Here is a 15,663-nt window from a genome sequence, read left to right as displayed (position 1 = left end):
GCTGACATTTCAATGACAGGAACATAGGGGAGAGGTCTGCAAAAACAAAAAACCAAAAAACAAATCCTCTCATTTGAATTTCAGTTAGAGAGGAAAAATACCCGCTAGAGCAAGTCAAAACCCCTATTCTTTCCTTTAGAAAATGTAAGAAAGGAGAACTGCTGGGGGCCTTCTCCCCTGTCCCAGTAGTCCGATGAAAGAGAATTGACTGCAAAGCAGCGTTTCTTCTCATTTTCCTCAATGACAATCTGAAACAGAAAGTTCTCTAGCTTCATCTGACTTGGCAACTAATTGACAAAGCATATTCACAGTAATAAATACTTTATGTTGAGGCTCCCAGGGGAACACAGCAATGTTAGATTTATTTTTCCAGTTCTTTGGATAAAAAAAGATAATTAATTTAAAGAATATTTCCTTCCTGATGCCCAATTTTACTACCAAAAAAATCATTCTGAGTGCATAACCAAATGTTTTCTCACTGTGTGTTTAGTACTCTGCCAGGTGCTATACTTAGCATTAAAGAAAAACAAACTCATTTAATTTCTACAACAACCCCATTTGTGGGTAATATTGTCATTATTTGCTTAACAAATGGGTGAGTTGGAGTCCTGGAGGTGTGACATAATGGCCCTAGCTCACACAATCTGTAAGAGGCAGGGTCAGGATTCAAATCCAAGAGTGTTAGACTCTGAAACCCAGGCTCTGTCCACTCTGCTGTGCTGACTCTGAGGCAGAGACCTGGCATTGACATTTATTATACAGCAAAGGTGTAAGTATAAAGAAGAAACCCTGAGGGAAAACCTGGAGTACATTCCCTTCTACAGAGTTCCAATCAGGACATATAGGTAGACTGGTGCTTTAACATTAGCTACGATCGATTGATTGTTTCGTATACCAGGCATAGCTGTTTTTTCCACTTAATTTTCACAACACCTCTCTGCAGTAGCAGCTAATTTTATGATTCCTATTTCCAACAAATGAGGAAACTGAGGCTCAAAGAGTCATTTTCCAGAGCCTGTGAAGCCCAGATGTAAACCAGGTCTCTATGCTTCCAGAGCCCACGATCTTACTCACTTTATTGCACCATTTTCCTGCGGTCGCTCTGTTCTCCAGAATTCTGTGCACCTTTTGATGCCCAGAACAAAAACCACACTAGCCCCAGGTGGACCACCACTGCAGGCTCAGCTCTCGGGGTAAGATGGCCTGTAGGCCCTGCATGAACCAGACCCTGGGCTAGCTGGCCATCTCTTGAGCAGCCAGGTCTACTGGAGAAATTCCCCTGGGTTTATGGGACTCCTGTCTCCTTCACTAAATGTTATTGCAGAATGATGTGTGAAGAAAAAGGGCACCTGAAGATTTTTAACAACAGTTGTTTGTGTCCTTGGTGGAAAAAGATCAACAACATGTTCTGGACGTCTTACTGAACTTTACTAAAACAGCAGTGTTTGAATACTCTTAAAAATCAACTGAATAAAAACAACAAGCAGTCAAGAGGAGAATAAAATAAATAATGTTTGGAGTTGTCCAGATATATCACTATTCATTTTATTTTGTCATCACCTTTTATTATCTTTACTTAGTTGATATGTGAAACTGTACATGAGAAACTATTGGGGTTAAATCCCAAAGGACCTGGAAGAGAAACTCAGTGCTCTAATTACTAAATGGCTGCACAGAATTTCCTGAAAGAAAAAAGGCAATATTTGTTAATGACATGTACATATTCTTTTCCAAAATGTGGAAAGCAGCATTAGTTGATTGGATGATAAGCAGCTGACACAGATGGCTTGGCTTTGCTAGATCTTGTTGAATGAACAGAAATATGTACTTAAATCCTTCCTAAGATGGGTGTCCTATTTTTGTAAATAGTCATAGTTAGCAATGGTCATAAACCTCAAGGTTTAGCTGAATTAGCTGTGAGCCGAAAAAAAAACTGGTGTCTGTGAGAAATGGGCAATTTTTTAAAAAGGATTTCTGCTGAGTGGGACGTACTGAACATTTCTACTCAGTATACTTAGGCCCTGGGCCAGGCGAGAGCTCAGATGCAGTGCCAAGGTGACACATTTAACCTCCTGGCAGATTAAAGGCTGTATAGAAAAGATACCCTTTCTGCAGCACCTCCTGGCTATAGTATCAACAGTATCGAGCGGCAGTAGAAACCATGGTTTCTCTTGCACGGTGACCTCTAACACCTGGAGGGATGAATAGGCATGACTTGCATTATTTATTTTATTTTATTTTAGAAGATAGAGCCACAAATGATAGCACCTTACAGTATGAGTTATCATAATCTCTTTAGATCTTCGAGTGTCCTCCCTCTTTTCCCCCTTCCTAAATAAGACATCATTGGGAATTAGGAATTTTACATATGTGTATGAACATCTTAAAAATGGTAGGAGGCAAGAGACAGTCATAAAACTATAAAAGGGAACCAGTAAAGGAATAATAGTCACAAGAACTAAAGAATAATCGAAGAAGAATATAATATTAGGGATTTTTCTACCTTTTGTAAAAGCAAAGTTTTTCTGTATCACTGTTATGTACAAACTGGGACAATGATGGTAACTGAATAATTTCACGTGATTTAGGCATGGAAAACACAAATGACCTTGACTTGAAAGTTTTTAAAACTGCTTTCGTTACAATTTATTTAATATAATCAGTAAGTATTTTTACAAAACGTAGTTCAGGATTTAGACTTAGCCAAGATCTGAATGCAGTTGTAGCTGACAATAGTTCTACATTTGTGTTCTTTCTCTACATTGAACCCATCATTTACTAGTAAGTACCATTTAATTTTAGAGAAGAAAAGGAAACATGAATAGAAGAGTTAAAATTCCCTGTTAAGTATCTTTTCTAAAAATCATACAAAAGGATTTAAAAAAATAAATGAATGGCTTTGTATTAGGCAAAAATCTTAGATACCTTCATCGGATCATGCACATCAGTTAAGCAAATGCAATTAGATGATACAGTAAACTTATTAAAACTTACCTTCTGGTATGTGGCTGGACCCAGAGCCTTGGCAGAAAATGGAAGTTGAATCCCCTCTTTACACACAACCAGGGAATAAAAGTTCGATAAAGCCCAATACTCTAAATCCCTTCCCTTGTTAGCTTTGCTTCTTTGCCCAAAAACATTCGAGCCTATCGGAGTTGAAATTCTGCTGCTCTGTCACCTAGTTAGGGTCTGAGGTGACAGACCAGTTTGGAAGTTGGCACTGGGGCGTATTTCAGACTGTCATCGTTTTTGTTGCAGATTCCTGCAGTTCTCTGGCAGGCTGGCCTCTCGCAGAGCAGAGGGCGCGATGAGCTTTGCGAGCAGAGCCGACCAACAGGGAAAGAGTTAACAGTCTTCCCCTCAAGCTCTTGTTCTCGGGAAGCTCATAACTTGGCCAGAATATGAGCGCTTGGCTCCTTATGCACTTTTTCCCCTAAACAACTCTAAAAGGTTTTATAAGCCAGATCCCTTTTTAGGGGATTTTTATTTTAAGACTTTGAAAAAAAAAAAGAAAAAAACTACATGCAGTTCTTTCTTCCTAAAGGAAATTGAGAGGTGGGAGTAAAGGAAGGGGAAAAGAATTGTAGTGGATGCATTTTCACATTGCTTAATTGGAAACTGTTCTCACGAAGACATTCTGAATTTTAATAATAGCAGGGTCCTTCAGATACTTAACCTTTCTGTAAATGACCTTCCGAACTGTACCTATGTATGAAGCATCACTCCTTCAAATTATAGGTCACTGTATCCGATTCTCAAATATTGCAGTTCACAGACTATTCTTCCCCCAACACAGCCTCCTACTGTAACCCCCTGTATAATGATTGGTCTGCAAGAAGGAGTTTGTCCATGAAATCTGTTGGAGGCAGGCGTTTATTTTTGACTTGACATTCTGGTGATTTACATATGTGTCTGATCTCTTCTGCTACTTCTATTTTTACTGAACATTCATTATACTGCATGCACCATGTTAACACTTTTTATGCATTATTTTAGTTGGTCCTTACAAGTCTACATGAGGTGAGTATTACTACGATCCCATTTGAGGGAAGTGTAGTGTAGTGGTAAAGTCTGCACACTTTGAGGCCAGGCAACTAGGGTTTGCATCCTGGCTTAACCACTTACTAACTGTATGACCTTGGACAAGTTATATAACCTTCCTAAGCTTCAGCAACAGTACCTATAACATGTAGAATACAAGCACAGGGACAATAATAGCATCTATCTCAGGTGGTTGTTCTGAGTTTTGTGTAAACTTCAGTGTATAGAATACCTCCTGCCACCCAGCAGACACACATGTTAACTATTGTAATTTGCATGAGGAAACTGATGCTTGGTAAAGCTGAGTAATTTTTCCAGGGTCTCTAGCTGGTCAGCGGTAAAGTGGGATTTAAACCCAGCTACCTTGCAATGACTATGTTGTGGTATTCAACCTTTATGCTATAATACATCTTTCTGAGTGAGCTATGAGCTCATTGAGGGTGGAAACTTGACCCCTCTGTATTCTCCATGTGCCTAGCACAGTGCTTGCATATCGTAAATGTTCCATCACATGAGATGAATGGTTGTAATGTAATTTAATTTAGATTTTCCATGTTTATGGTAATGTCAGGCCAAAAGCAAACCAATAAAAACAAAAATAAATGAAACTCCATCTCTAGTTCTGGACAAATCTGCCCTCAGACAATTGTCTCCAATGACTATATTATATGCATTGGCTCTGTGTATCTTTCAGAACACCACAAGAGAAAGGTAACAGGAATTACTTCTTTTGCAGCTGGGGAAATTTGGGCACAGAGGAAACTGGGCAATTTGCCTAGGAGCAGAAAACAAGTCATGGCGCAGCTGGGAATTGTCTCAGGTCTTTAGAATCAGGACGACTTGTTTCAAACTGCCTTTCCAGGCACAGGATGGAATGACGTGATGTCCTTTTGCCTCAGACAATGGGATGTTTTTCCTCAGCCAAGGTCTAGGGTGTGGACAGTCTCCTCAGAGGACAGATCAAAGGGGTAGGCTGTGTTTGACTTTGCTTCTCCTCTGCCTCTGTGCACATGTGGGTCTGAGCAGTGTGGGAGCCCAGGCACTGCTTCTCCACCAGCTGCTGAGGGCCCCGGGGGGGGGGGCAGTGGCTACTGTAGGCTAAGCAGGACATGTGTTTCTCAAGACTTGCCCAGTTAGCTAAGGGAAATTTCCTCTGGGACCCCAAATGTTAACTTCTTATTCTAACAGCATTCCCCATCTACTTAAAATAATTTTATGAGATTTATTTCAGGTGACTACATCAATTCAATGAGAGTGTAGAGAAAATTTTAGCTGGAGGGTGATGGAGGAAAGATTTGACCACCAAAAATATTTTTTCTGATACTGAAGTTGGTATTTTATGTTTCTATAAAATGATCAAAATGAAATTTCTTACAGAAATCCATGTTAACATAAAAATAATTTGTTTAAAGTAAACTGGACTTATTTCTTAAGTATAAATACGTACCCAGAGGGTTCATTTGCAGGTGGCAAAGCTTGAGAATTTTGACTCTTATAATGGATGTTTTCTCTAGGTCTTATTAATCTATGACATGAGTAAAATGTCATAGATTTCTTTTCTTTTTTCTTTTTATACATTTCTTTTCTTTTCCTATATTATAAATAGAAAATAGAGGATTTTTGAAAAAAATAAAATGACCTTGAATCCACAATGTCTTTTAAGTATGGCTTTATTTTGGGAATGTTTGTGGGCAAATATCCAAACTCTTATTGTTTCTGAAGCTGCCATTTATAAAATACAGCTCATGTAGCTGAGGACAACAAACCTACAGCAATTATCCACTTAACAGATGGAGCTGTAGCTCAGATTTAGAAGTTTATCCGGTGTCTAAATGTGATGGGAGAACTTTGGCTAATAAAGAGCTTATTGCATGAATATAAACTGACCTGCATAACATGAGCAGTGGCAGGAGGAAGGGTTTAACAAAAGCTAGTGTCAAAGCTTAAGTGTTTTTTAACCTTCTCAGTACTAGGTGTCTCTTTGAGAGTTTTATGAAAGCTGTGGACAAGCTCTTAAAGTCCATCTATGAACTCCTGCACTCGGGTTCTGTAAAGTTAAGAACTTCTGATTCAAATGAAGGTTTAGAGAACTTATAAATCAATCCTTAAGCATTGGATGAGCCTTTTTTAATACACAGCACAAGTCTCTGGGTGGTATGGAAGTAGTATCATTGTTCCCACCAATTGGAGTCTAAGGGGCATGACATACACTCATTGTCAGAAGCGGGCATGGTTCTCTTGGAACAGTGGAAGTGAGTACGGATGAAGGAAAGCTGCGTGAAAATAGGGTTGATAGTTATCTTGGCTAGGACCTGGCCCGGAGGGCTCTCCTCCTCACTTACACCATGTGTTCATTTGCTAGGGCTACCATAACACAATACCACACACTGGGCGACTTACATAATGAATTTATTTTCCAGTAATAATTCTAGAGGCTAGAAGTCCAAGATCAAGTAGCTCCCCTTGGCTTGCAGATGGCTGTCTACTCACACTGTGTCTTCACATGGCCTTTGCTCTGGGCTCACGCACCTCTGGCGTCTCTTCCGCTTCCTATAAGAATACAAATCCTATCGGATTAGGGCTCCATCCCATGGCCTAATTTAACCTTAATTATGTTTTAAAAGGTTCTCTCTCCAAATTCAGTCACAATGGGAGTTAAGACTTTAACATACGGACTTTGTGGGGGGACACAATTCAGGTCATAACACCTGTAGGATCCTCCTCCTTCCTTACACCGTGTGTTCATTTGCTAGGGCTGCCATAAAATACCACAGATTGGATGCCTTAAGCAACAGGAATTTTTCTCACATTTCTGGAGGTTAGAAGTCCAACATCAAGATGTTGGCAGAGTTGGTTTCTTCTGAGGCCTCTCTCCTTGGTTTGCAAATGATTGTCTTCTCCATGTGTTCACATGGTCTTTCTTCAGTGTAGGTCTGTGTCCTAAGCTCCTCTAAGAATATCAATTACATTTGATGACTTCATTTGACCTTAATTACTTTAAAGGTCCTGTCTTCAAATATGGTCATATTCTGAGATACTGAGGGTTAGGTCTTTAACATATGAATTTTTGGGGAACACAATTCAGCCCACAATAGGAATCATTCTTTCTTTTCCTGGAAGAATAACACATATTTGTAATCATATAAAATTTTGGAAGTCTGATGGCCTCTATTTCAATTCTGTCTTTCCCCTTTTCAGTTCAGTGTAGAAGTATTTCTGCTGATATAACCTCAAGAAACTTTTGGCTCTCCTGTGTACTCTATGAGGGTCTAAATCATCAGACAAGAAGATCCTCCACAGCTGTTTCCTGGATAAATTCACCTGTATTCCTGGCATCACTGAGAAGGTTGATTGTATCCATGGGTCACATTCACGTGACTAATCTCTGTAGCAATACCCTTGATGTTCCTTCCAGAATGCGCTCTCCATTTTTTGCTATTTGGAGCCTGAGAATTTTCAAAATTATTAAGTTCTGGTTCCTTTTTTGCTTAGTAGTTTCTTCCTCCAATTATCTCTTTCCTGTCATATTTTACTATAAGAAGCAAAAGGAAACCAAACTCTGCCTTCCATATTTTGTTTGGAAATCTTCTCAGCTCAATATTCAAGTTCATCACATACAAGTTCTGCTTTCCACCCAACAATAGAAGATAATTTAGCAAAGTTCCTGCCACTTTATAAAAGGGTTGCCTTTTCTCTAGTGTCCAATAATATTTATAATTTCCTCTGAGACCTCACCAGAACTACCTTTAACATTTATATTTCTACCAACTTTCTGTTCATGATTACATAGGTATTCTCTAAGATGATAGGTTTCTCTACAGTATTTACTTCTTTCTAAGTCCTTACCAGAATCTCTTTAATGTCCATATTTCTACCAATAATCTCTTTAAGGCAGTCTATTGTCTTTTCTATTACATGCCTCAAAATTCTTCCAACTATGACCCATTATCCAATTCCAAAGCCACATCTACATTTTTGGGAATTTGGTATAGTAGTGCCAGTTATCAGTAGCAAAACTTCTATTAGTTTCCAACAGTGGCCATAACACATCACCCAAAATTGAGTGGCTTAAAACAATAGAAATTTATTTTCTCAAACTTCTGGAGGCTAGAGATCTGAAATCAGCAGTCACAGGCTCCTTAAGAAAGCTTTAGATAAGGAACCTTGCCTCTTTCTAGCTTCTGGTGGCTTCCAACAATCTCTGGCATTACTTGGCTTGTAGCGATATCATTCTAATCTCTCCATCATCTTCACATGGTCTTCTTCCCTCTGTGTGTCATCTCTGAATTTCTGTGTCCTTCTTTCTTACAAGGACACTAGTAATTGGAGCTAAGGTCTATCCTAATCCAGTATGACTTTATCTTCATTTAATTATATCTGCAAAGACCCTATTTCCACATGAAGTTCCATTCATAGCTCCCAGGGGTTTGAGACTTGAATGTACTTTTTTGAGGGACACAATCAACCCACTACAAGGCAAGTTGCAGATTTGACTCTAAACTTCTGGCTGACCAAAGGAATGAGGAAAATATGATTAGTGGTAGAATTCATAATGTAAAAAATTCCAGAAAAACATGTAATACACTATGTAAAGCAGCAAATGGTACCCTTCTAACATCCTTGCCAATATCATGTTTCTTTTAGTGGTTTCCTACAACATACCTTTGTGGATAGGTCATGGGAAAGGGTTGAAGTCCAATTAAGCAAAGAAATTTCATGACACACTAACAAACTGTGATGTTTTATTCTTCAGTGTTGATATCAGCACAACTCAAAAAAAGGTGATTGCTATTTGTGAATAAATTCTGATCTCTGGTCTGTGGGTTCAGTTGGAACCTAGTTTTATACACTACTGATTAAATTTGGACATGTCTGAGGAATGAGTAGGGTGGGTCCAGGAGGAGCCAAGGACATCTTGGGAAAGGTTCACTCTAAAGGAACAGGAAGCTAGGCAGACAAGATTAGCTCAATAATATAACCAGTAGCGTGGTGGAATAGTTTATATCCCTTAGATTTGACCCTAGCCCAGCCCTCAATGGACTCAAGCACATTTTCGGGAGAAAGGAATTCTGGGTTTAACTGAAACAAGTAATTTAATTGAAACGCTTGAAAACCTGGGGCATAAGCAGCCCTACCTTCATACCCAGTTGACTCAGTATAATGAAAAGCACAGCACTGTTTGGTGTGTCGATGACTCCAGAACACACAAAGCTACTTTGTGATCTCAGAGGCTTTAACTACAGGCAACAACGCACAGTGTAGCCCCCTTGGGGTGGTGGCAGCCAGTGGCGTTGACTGGCAGTGACAGTGCTCAGCAGCGGCAGAGTGCCTGGTGAGACTGGTGGCAGTGACAGCGCTGCCCACTAGAGGGAGCTCGGTCTACCAACCACAGTGCAGCTCAACAAGAGGGGGTGGCCGCACGCAGTTTCCCAGGTTGTGGATAATCCCAGAGGAGCCTTGACAAGAGATTACGAAATGGGAGTTATCATGTGAAAATTTGGATCCTAGGAACATGAGAAATCTTTGAGGACATCAGGAAAATAATGATTGAGCATAACTTTGAGATGGATGGCTGAATTTAAAGAATGAAGTTGAAAGCCATAGAAGTAAAGTCGCAGAGGCCTGAGGAACAAAACAGATTTTTTAACATGTATTTTCTTTTTCCTGGAATTTTTAAAGATCATTGTTAGTTTAATCAAAATTTACAGCTGTTTTTATGTGGTCAAGTTCGCGATGATATTTTTGTATCTGTGTGTGAGCACATTTTCATTTCGTAGTCAAGAGCTGTCTCCTTTTCCGTATCCCTAAAGTCCTTCTTCCCAATAGCAAGAAATCTTTTATTTTTGTTGTCCTCTGAGAAGGTTTAGTCACCTATGAAAGATTCCGAAAGAACCCAGTCTGATGGTATTGGGATTATGAACATGGACTATCAAATCCATTAGTAATGTACTAGACACATGTATCTGAGTTCCAGCCCCAAAAGTTATACGTAGGCACATATATCCTGCATTTTGACTCGGAACTAGTTAATTTTAAATTGAAGGACATTAAGAGTTTGATGCTTTCCATTTTCTAGTACTTTCAATCATCTGTGCCTACCTCCTTATCAGGTGCCAGATTAATGAACGATGTTCAGAAGGCCTAATAAGATCTTGCTAATGATTGATGCCATTGTATACAAGCATAGATAAATTATACTACCTCTTAATTTAAATTATGCTGAATAAGCTCTTAGAGCATAGAATACATTAAAAATTCTTCCTCTGTCTGGAAGACATATAGTAGAGAATTGATGAGTCAGACAGACCTGAATTCAAGTCATAGTTCTGAGACTTTCTAGCTGTGTGACCTTGGGTAAATTACTTAATCTCTCTGTGTCTCCATGCCTTTATCTGTCAAATGAGGATGATAATAATACCTACCTCAGAGGGTAATTTCAAGGAAAAGGGATGATGTTTGCACAGAGCTTTGTCAAATGCATGGCTGCCCTAAGGCTTAATTAATAATTAATAATAATAATAAAAGATGATGATGCAGGCCACTAATATGGAAGCCAGATGTTGCTGGAGATTGTCATGGAGCTTTCTGTAATAGAAATTAGAATGCCTTCTCTTTCCATAAAAACTGCTGATATACTCTGTAAGGGATGATGACTTTCAGGCAGAAGGATGAAAAACATCCTTTAAATCAAGCTCTGTAAAAACAGCAGCTGCTCACATCAGTCCCTGGAGTCCTATGCCACTGACTTTTCTCAGACAGAACAGAACCCTCATTGAGTTTGGGAAAATTGAGGTGGACTACACACTAGTAATGTGAGCTGTGTAGCTATTCTCTTGTTCTGACCTCACCTTGGGATTAACACAGAGCCCAATCTATCAAATCGCCTGGTGTGCGGATCTCTTGTCCAAGTGAGATGCAGCTGGACTTCTTAATATTTCTGCGTGTTTGACTTGCAGGATGTGTCTTGTTCAACAAGACTGAAGATTATACTGAGGCCATCTCATGGATGAGGTCACTCTGCTGTTGCTAGCCAAAAGCTTCCCCATTCCAAATCTGTCTGATGTTTTTTTGGCTCTAGTGTTAAGTTTCCAGAGTAAGATGCTTTAGACTAAGAAGTACTGTTTGTGTAATGAAGCGATCCTGTTCTGGAAATTTGTTTCAGTGATTGTGATTTCTTCTTGTTTTGAGCAACGGCATTTGTATTTTTGTCAGTATTTCGGATGTGAAAGAGCACACTGGGTGTGTTGTGGAGACTCCACGTGGTCTGGTTGTACACATGAGTGTTGGTGGCACTACACTGAGGGTCAAGCTCTAGCAAATGGTAAGAGAACCAGATTAGGACTGGCTAGAGTGTACACTAGTATTAACTGGCTGGCCACTCAAACGGAGACAAAATGAACAATTTGTGCCATGTCTGTCCTCTCTAGTTTAGTATTTCTGAAAAATTTCTTTTCATGATCACTTTCCCAAGGGGTTTTTGAATATTTTTTCCTGTGTCTCCACCCTCACCCTGCTCAGTGAAATTGTAATACCACAGACATACTGTGGTATTTATGTACTATGTCTATAGCTGTATTTTATACATATTAAAAATAATCGGAATTTTTGCCCCTCCCAAGAACTGATTTTGCCCCCTTGACTAGTGAGCCTCACCAACTGACTGAAACACAAATGTATAAAAATATGCAATTTTTGCTCTGCTGTAATCAATTACTGTGTGTGGAGAAACTGAGTCATTCATGTTTTCCTATTGAACTTTATAAAATGCTTATATCAGTATTCATTACCCTAAAAAGTTCATAAAGGAACAAGTTGGAATAACTTTTGGAAAACATTATAGTTGCTTTTCAGAGGAAATGCAAAATTTTCATAATTCTAATATTTTACATCTTGTTAGCACTTCTCACATGGTATGCTAACAGTTGGTTGAGATTTAGCAAAAATAGTACAATGAATATCTCTTCCATGTGCTTTCACTACTTCCTCACTGCCTACCAAGTCAGTTCTGAACTTATGAACCAAGCATTTAAAGAGATCTGCCACTTTATGTATTCTCTTCCCTCCACTCACTTTTCCTTGCTTCTACCTTGATGCTTTGTCTAGGTAGTTTCCTCTGCTTGAAACCTTCATGCTTAAATCCTACCAATCCTTCAAAGTCCAATGTAGATGCGTCCTTTCCAAAAAGCCTTCTTTGCTACCTTTAATTGGAAGTTATTCTTTCTCTGAATTTCAGTAGCATATTTTTTTGAATGCCAAAGATCTACTTGGCTTTATTGTACAATTTATGAGCTGGTAGCATCCCATTAAGCAAGTATCGGGTTGGCCAAAAAGTCCATTTAATTTTTTCAGTAAAATGAAAGACACATTTTTCATTTTCACCAATAACTTTATTGACTTGTATATTTTGAGTAAACTGGCTATCTCTCACATAGTATAACATTGATCATTCTCAATTATTGTCTTGATTTAATTGCTATGAACTTCATCCCATCTACCCACTTGTGGAGTATTGTCCGGTGAGAAGTCTCCAGCATGAAACTTCACAAACCACTTTTGCCATGTTCGATCAGTCACAGCACCTTCTCCATACACTGCACAAATCTTTTCTTTTGCATTTCAGTTGCATTTTTGCCTTTCTTGAAATAATAAAGTATAGTATGCCAAAAATGTTGCATACTTTCTTTCATCTTTAGTATTAAAATAGCTATACAAAATTCACCAGTTTTAATAAGCTTTTTTAAATGCACGCTGATAAGACAGCTGTTACAGTACAATCTAATAAAAAATATGAATGAAGTTCAAGACAACTAAGTGCTACTACAGCCATCATAGGGAAAAAAACAAAATGAATTTTTTGGCCAAACCAAGATCCAACTAAGAATCTTCAAAGAGCTACAGAAAAGGAAAGTTTTTTAAAGGCATAGAAGGAGTGGAACAAGGAAGTCATATACTAAAAAAATGGATTATTTCTGGAAAGGTCACCTCAGGTGGGGAGACAATAGGGTGTACTAGGCAGATTATCTCACTGATGCTGACCAGAAAATTCCAGATTATCCAGTTTAGGTGACCTTCCTGGGCAAGGCCAAAACTGAAATCAAGTTAGGTATTAAGTCTTTGTTTCAACAGCATATTTTTAAAAATAATTTTATTGTGGTAAAATACATATGAGGTAAAATGTACCCCCTTATCCACTTTAAGCATTCAGTTTAGTGATAATGTTGTGCAACCCTCAGCACTGTCTAGCTCCATAACTCTTTTCATCTGGTAAACCTGAAACTGTACCCATGAGACAGTATCCCCCACTCCCTCCCACCCCTCTGAGTCCTGGCAGTAACGTTTCTATTCTTATCTCTATGATCCTGTCATGAAGTGCCTCACAGGAGTGGAATCATGCAGTATTTGTCTTTGGTTTATTTTACTTAGCATAATATCATCTGTGTTGTAACCCATGTCAGAATTTCCTTCCTTTTTAAGGCTGAGTAATATCCCATTGTATGTATATACCACCTTTTGCTTATTGACCCTCTGTCAGTGCACATTTGTATTGCTTGTACATTTTAGCTGTTGTAAATCATGCTGCTGTGAACGTGGGTGTGCAAATAACTCTTTGAGACTGGCTTTCAATTCTCTTGGGTACACACCCAGGGAGGAAATTGTTGGACCATATGGTAACCTTATTTTAAGTTTTTTGAAGAATGGTTATGTTATTTTCCACAGTAGCTGTAGCATTTTACATTCCCAACAACAGCATGCAAGGGTCCAAATTTCTCCTTATCCTTGCCAACACTTGTTATTTTCTGAGTGTTTTTAAAAAATGATTTCCTTTCTAATGCATGCTACGGGAGCTGAGCAGAACTGTTGAGGACAAAACACTGTGGACACCACTCATTTATAGGGTCACCAGGAGTTGGAGCTGACTCAGGGGCACGTAACAGACACACACACACACACACACACACACACCCTCATGGGTCTGAGGTGAATAGCATAATTTTTGATAAAGTTTTTAGAGTAAGTACTGTTTCTATATTTGTCCTGCACTAGAATGTATCGACTGAGAGGAAGCAGCTCATCATCTGCCCTCTTTACTTCCCATCTCTGGCTATGTCCTTTATCATAGAAAAATAGCACATTAATTTAATTTGGGGGGTATGTATCACTTTCATCAGGTAATACAAGTATATGTATACATGTCACCTTTCCTTATTAGATGATATTTTAAAACTGGGATTTTTTCTTATATAACCTTGCTTTCCTACAGTGGTAATTGTTCAATAAATATGTGTAAAATGAATATTTGGTGACTCTACTGATTGCTTAATTCACCAGATCATTCCTTCCCACACTCTCCAAAACTCCCAAACCCATGGTGTGCTAGCTAAATGGAGCAGATTGAGAGAAGGCCCATATAATTAAGGAAGGGTCCTGTGCAATAGATGATCAGGCCTCGCATGTTTTTGCATCAAACCTTCCACCAGCTTTAGCTCAAATGTTGAGATTTTTAAACATTGATCATTGCAAATTAAGTACATCTATTGATCCTTGTTTTAAGATGCAGTTAAACATGCCAGTTTTCCAAAAATTGGTCTGGCATTCTAGAGAAGTTAAGAATAAATGAATAAGTGATTCTCAGGTCACCTGACTTGAATGAAGAAGCCTGATTGCTCATTTGCTTTACTCTGCTCCTGTGTGGAAGCCAGTATATTTACTTGAAAGTGGCCACAAGAGGGGAGTGTGAACCATGCTCTTCTTTCAAAAATGAATGGAACCCATGAGTCAATTCTTTCTCCAACTGAATGCATGTTCTACTCTGAACAAGTCAATTGAATAATCACCCTTCTTCTAGCTAATTGTCAAAGTGAATGTGGGTTTGCGCTTTATGTGTTCACAGAGAATATAACCAGTTCTCAGCTGTCTCATCAGGCCATAGTCCTGACTGTAAGAAACATGTATGGGGGAGGGCCCAAAGGACGTGCATCCTTCTCCCTCTGTTTCACTAATGTTATTTTACCTTTGCACCAGAACCCTGAGAAAACTGTGCTCGGATCACCTAGCATTGTTTCTATTGAACGCTGACTTGGTGTGTTGACTCGGGACTGCACTGAGTGACGATGTAAGAAACAGCTGTTTGCAAATGTGTTCCTTGTATCAGTATAAGGATGTTGTTAACAAACTCACACAATGTTATGTTTGTGAGGACCCATCGGAGAAATTTTGCTCAAAATGTAGGAAAAGCTGTTTGCTTTTACTTGCTGACTTTGTAAATATTTTAACTTACCATGTTTATCTCTTTCCTTTGATTGCTGGAAGGCTTCTGTTATTTAACTAATATTTGTACAGTGACCATTATACATCAGACACTGGTGGAGATATGATGGGGAACACAAGAAGAGGATTGCGGTCCTCATGAAGCCTCCGTCTTAGTGGGAGAGGCTGATAGATATTCATTAATCACTCAGATGAATATGTAAACTACAAGCTAAAAAGTGCTATGGAGGAAAGAACGCTTCATACCATGAGAGTTAAAAGCAGGAGGACTTGACTTAATTTGAAAAAGTGCCCTTTGAACCCAAAGGTGAGTAGGAGTTACCTGAGTGACAGAGGTGGGGCATTAGCATTCCC

General features: G+C 38.9%; 1 protein-coding gene across 2 annotated transcripts in view; it reads right to left on the bottom strand.

Annotated features, from left to right (window-relative positions):
- SPARCL1 (SPARC like 1) overlaps positions 1-3,822 on the bottom strand; it is a 51,394-nt gene extending 47,572 nt beyond the window's left edge. Inside the window, exon 1 of one of the 2 annotated variants that reach the window (XM_028507374.2) lies at positions 2,995-3,822. The gene's annotated coding sequence lies outside the window, so the exon portion shown is untranslated. The remainder of the gene's footprint in view (positions 1-2,994) is intronic. The other variant, XM_028507372.2, reaches the window with a different exon arrangement.
- Positions 3,823-15,663: the final 11,841 nt, after the last annotated feature.

This window comes from Phyllostomus discolor, chromosome 1 (genome assembly GCF_004126475.2).
Source record: "Phyllostomus discolor isolate MPI-MPIP mPhyDis1 chromosome 1, mPhyDis1.pri.v3, whole genome shotgun sequence".
In the NCBI taxonomy this organism is placed as follows: domain Eukaryota; kingdom Metazoa; phylum Chordata; class Mammalia; order Chiroptera; family Phyllostomidae; genus Phyllostomus; species Phyllostomus discolor.
The sequence above is the reverse complement of the archived record's forward strand: the minus strand, read 5'-3'. Positions and strand labels throughout refer to the sequence as shown.